Here is a 5,296-nt window from a genome sequence, read left to right as displayed (position 1 = left end):
TGGGGGTGTCTGGTAAAGAGATCCGGGTTCTGGCGTCTTTTTCCGGGTTCAATTCGGCCGTTGTGGGCCTCTGGAGGTGTTTGTGGAGCTCATCCGGGCTCTGGGGGTGTCTGGTAAAGAGATCCGGGTTCTGGCGTCTTTTTCCGGGTTCAATTCGGCCGTTGTGGGCCTCTGGGGGTGTTTGGGTCCGAGTTCCGGGCTCTGGGGGTGTTTGGTAAAGAGATCCGGGTTCTGGCGTCTTTTTCCGGGTTCAATTCGGCCGTTGTGGGCCTCTGGAGGTGTTTGTGGAGCTCATCCGGGCTCTGGGGGTGTCTGGTAAAGAGATCCGGGTTCTGGCGTCTTTTTCCGGGTCCAATTCGGCCGTTGTGGGCCTCTGGAGGTGTTTGCGGACCTCCGCGGGTGTACCGGGGTGATCCGGGACCGGGTCCGGGTTCTGGGTTAGGGTTAGGGGGTTAGGGTTAGGGTTAGGGTTAGGGTTAGGGTTAGGGTTAGGGGTTAGGGTTAGGGTTAGGGTTAGGGTTAGGGTTAGGGTTAGGGTTAGGGGTTAGGGTTAGGGTTAGGGTTAGGGTTAGGGGTTAGGGAATAAATAGTTTTGGATGGACCTGCGAGCAGGACCATCTGTGCACTGTCCAGCACTGCCTCACAGCCCGCAGCTCTTAGTCCTCATTTAAGCCCTTAGGATACCTGGTTTTTAATTTATTGATCCAGCCCCTCTCCGCTCTCCTCCTCTGGGGAGCGCTCCATCCGGGGTTCATCTGGATCACACACACAGACACAGATTTCCAACCGTGCGAAATAAAATGTGCCACAAGTGGCGTCAGTGTTTTTTTCTTTTTAATGATGTTGTGTTTGTGTTGTGTGAAGCGGGTCGCGATGGTGTTCCCCGTCTCCCCCACATATTGTAATCCACATTGTACACACGTGATGAGGTAAACACAGTTCTTAGACTTGGTGTTTCCCCTGGCTGAGTTCAGGAAAACGTCTCCCGTGCTGTGGCTTTGCAGCCATTTTCTGTGTTTATAAAAGGCATCACTCTGACCTCTCCCCTTAATGCTGTGCAGAGGTTTAAATTTGGCCTTTACCAGATAGTCCAGTAAATTCTTGTTTCTCCTGTAGGCCGGGATGATCCTGTGGTCCTGCAGGACAGAAGACCCTGTGGTGTGGGAGAGGAATCTCCTTCTGCATCCTCTGACCAATGCCATGGTGGAAGGTGAATACGTGGTGACAAAGGGGAGACTGGAGCCCACAGTAATAGGCTTCTTCTCTAGAAATGACCTCTGGCATTTTCTAAGAAAGGTCCTAGAGTACCCCCTGGTGGACAAAGCGTGAAAGAGCACCCCGACTGCAACACGGAAATCCTCCTCTCTGCTGCATATTCTGTGAAACCTCAACAGTTGGGATTTGATTAAGCCAGCATATGTGTGCTTTGGGTGGAAGCTGGTCTTGAAGAGCAGAGCATGTGTGTCTGTCTCCTTAAAAAATACCTTAATGTCCAATGTGTGGGTTTCCTTAATTGTGTTACTTTTAAACGTTGTGGTGTCCAGAAAATCAACAGAAGTCAAGTTGTCGGTGGATTTAATTTTAATAGACTGATTGTGATTGTTGAGGGTGCACAGAAACACTTCAAAATCCTCCCTCGAGTGGGGCCACACACCCCAGATGTCGTCCAAATATCTATAATAATGCAGTGGCTTTTTAGGACATATTTTCAGGACTGATTCCTCCCACTCAGCCATAAAAATGTTAGCGTATGCAGGAGCAAACTTCTTCCCCATCGCTGTACCCTTGATTTGAAGGAAAAATTCCCCATTAAATTCAAAATCATTTTGGGTCAGATTGATCTCCAGTAACTGTAATAATTCTTTTTCTGGTCGCTTTTTGTCGGGGTGTTTCCGAAATGAATTCTTAACGGCCTGCATGCCTTCTTTTATGTCAATGTTTGTATAGAGACTATCAATATCTATGGTGAATAAAATTGAGTTGTCCGGAATGCGGAGTCTTTTAATTATCTCTACAAAGTGGTACGTGTCCTTTATGTAACTCGGGTGTGTGGTCGACAGAGGATTCAAAAAGTGGTCGAGGTACTCTGCAGTGTGATAAGTCTCACTGCTGCAGTCAGACACGATGGGCCTGCCGGGAGGGATTTCATGTGGTTTACTCCACTTGGCAGGGTCCTTGTGTATTTTGGGCAGCATATAGAATAATCTGGCTCTGGGTACAGCGTCACCCATTAAATAATGCTTTTGTTTCAGATTAATAAACTTCTTCTCATGTAGAGTTAGGATGATTTTATTTACAATCGGGACAGTGTTTGGATAAATGGGGTGGGTCAATTTGGTGTAGTATTTGGGATCATTAAGCTGTCTGTAGCCTTCCCATAAATATTGCTCCCTGTCCAAGATCACTATAGAGCTGCCCTTATCTGCTGGTTTAATAACTATGTGTTTGTTATTAACTAGTTCATCAAGTGCCCGCACTTCCTCCCTACTGAGGTTAGGCGGCACGTGATGAATTTTGAAGCGTGTGTTAAAATACCGAATGTCTGATTGTATTAGAGCAGTTATGGTGTGTGGTATTTGTGCCTGTACAGGAGCCCAGGACGATTTATAAATGAACGGGAGTCGTTCACACTCTCTCGAGTTTTCAAAATAAGCCGCCAGCTTTAACCTCCTGTGATACTGCTGTAGATCAAAGCGGCTCTGCTCTACAATCTGTTTATTAGTTCCCTTTGTGGGAATGAAATTTAACCCCCTGCCAAGGAGAGTGCGCTGTGCTTCAGTGAGTTTAAAGTTCTTAGTGAGGTTGATGACTAACTTATCCCCCTCCTGAGTAGGCAGGTTTATGGGGACAATTAGTTTAAGTAGTGAACCCAATTGTCAAATATGCGGGCAGCTGTGGCTCGGGTCCAGTGGATGTGATCCGGACCTGTGTGAAAGAGACCTGCTGGCAGCGCTGGGATGTACTCACACATTCTCGCAATAGCAGTGTTCAGATGTGTGAGGCGCAGTTTCTCCTTCGGGGGAAGATCTCCGGAGAAGTTGACCTGTGGCACAAAAACGTCAGCAGATGGAAAAGTCAGTCTAACGCTTCGGAGGGCCCTCTGCAGCTGTTTGATGGCCGTCTCCTGCGTTTTTTGGACACGGTTGTTAATGCCGAAGGCCAAAATGACCTTCTGCACCGTGACCTCAGAGGTCGTCTTGTTCATCAGGAGATCTGCGTTCCTGAAGGTGCCCCCTGGAAAAGCATCCACCTGCAGATCCTCGATGTTGTGGGCTGGCAGTTTGTACACATTGGAGTCTCCAATGATGAGCCACTTCCTGGTCACATGGAGACTCCAATCCTGTGCCTTCCGCGCGGTGGACTGGTGTCTGCATGGTCGCTGAGCTCCCTGCGGTGTCTGCAGGCCGGAAGTGGGAGTGGCCACCGGCCGGATCAGCTGGGTCTGCACCGCTGTCCTCAACCTGGTGGTGCTGATGGGCGTTAAGGGAACGTGCCTCACGTCCCTCTGCATCTGGGACCACGGCTCTCTCGCCTCCTGCTGCACCAGCTCCTCCAGGTTCCTCTGGGAGAACTCCACCTCGTCCGTGTTCGGGGCCACACACGGATTACGCGGTGCGAAGGACCATACAGCAGATATTGAGGGCGTCGCTGCCGCCGGTGGAGGTGTCGGCGGTGATGTCGCTGCTGATGATGGCGCTGTTGCTGCTGCCTCCTCCGCCTCCGTCTCTGCTGCTGCTGCTGCCTCTGCTGAAGCCACTGACGACGAGCTGGGTGAAAGTTCTATCGTGAACTGTGGTCTACGAAAGTTCAGTCTCTGTGGCCGGGGCAGCTGGGAAGACGGAGTGGGTGAAACCACCTGCTGTGAGCCCCCTGCCGACTGTGGCGTGTCGGGGGAGAGGGTGTCAGAGTTGAAACTAACCTCGATCGGGAAGTCTAACAGGTTCTGGATCAGTGGAGGAGTGCTGGGCCGCCGTTCTGCCGTCACTGGTGAGGAGGGCGTCACCAGCGCCGCCGCTGGAGCATGCGGCCCCGCGTGGACCTGGGCCGCCGTCGTGGTGATGACAGGTGCCACAGGTGCTGCTGCTGCTGCGGCGGGCTGAGGTGAGTCTGGGCGTCTCTGGGCCTCGATAGTGTGTGTGGGCGGTGCGTTTACCGGTTCCGCTCTGGCCACAGGTCTCACTCGCCTCAGGGGATGACTCGCCGGGTCAGTCTGGGCCGCTGGTGCTGCTGTTGTCGCCGGCGCCGCCGCTGCAGGGGCCTGTATTGGCTCATCTACCGCCAGACCGGCCATCCAGTCCACAATTGTCTCTCTGGCCTCTTTTAATGTGTCCGGGCCGAGTCTGCGGCCAAACTGCCTTTTGGCCCAGGCTGCCGCCACCTCGAACGGGTCACTCCACTCTGGACTATTGAGTCTGTGAAGGTTCCGGATTTCCTCCATTATCACAGACTCATAGTGGTCCTGTAAAATGACCAACGCAGTGTGCTCCCAGTTCTTGGCGTTGCCTTCAATAAGCATCTGCGTGGCCGTGTTGGGAATAGCCGGCTTAATGAATGCGGCTAACTGCTGGGTCATTCTAGAGATCGTGACCGGTGGATGTGTTATAACAATGTTAGAAAAATGATGTGCCGCTTTAATGATCTTATGAAGGATCCGGCATTTAACAGTGAAAAGTGGGTCGTCAGATCTGGGCCTATTCTGAGCGCCCTCATTGTTCTGGTTCTGGTTTCGCTGGTACCGTGTGTTATTGCTATTTACGTTGCTATTGTTATTGCTATTATTACTATAGGGAGGGCGTTGAAAGCGGGAGTCGAAGGACCGGGGCTGTGCGGGTCTTGGACGGGGACCGCGGTTAGCGGGACGTCCCGTGTACCTGTCATCCTGGCCGCCATCATAGCGCCACCGCGGGGCGCCTCCCCGATCCACGGGTCTCCGGACAGCGTTCGCGTAGGTGTCGCGTGGATAGCGGGGCTGCTGTCGCTGGAAACGTGGCGGTGCGTTCTGCTGAAAGCGGGGCTGTTGCGGCTGGAACTGTTGCGGGGCTCGGCGCTGGTCCTGTGGCGGAGCGTGCTGATTGCGGCGCCTACCGCGTCTGCCGTACTGCACCAGCGTCCACTCGCCTTCATCCTCCCGGCCACGCCCGTACATGTCGCTAGCTAGTGAAGCCTCGTGTTCACTAGCCACGAAAAAAAGGCGAAGGAAAAGTTGTTCTTTTTACCTTTTATTAACTGGAACAATAGCAACAAAAATAAAACAATAAACGGAACAAGTTTAAACAGTTTAGCAACGTTTCGGATA

This window comes from Gasterosteus aculeatus, chromosome 8 (assembly GCF_964276395.1).
Source record: "Gasterosteus aculeatus chromosome 8, fGasAcu3.hap1.1, whole genome shotgun sequence".
In the NCBI taxonomy this organism is placed as follows: Eukaryota; Metazoa; Chordata; class Actinopteri; order Perciformes; family Gasterosteidae; genus Gasterosteus; species Gasterosteus aculeatus.
This window is presented reverse-complemented; position numbering follows the sequence as displayed.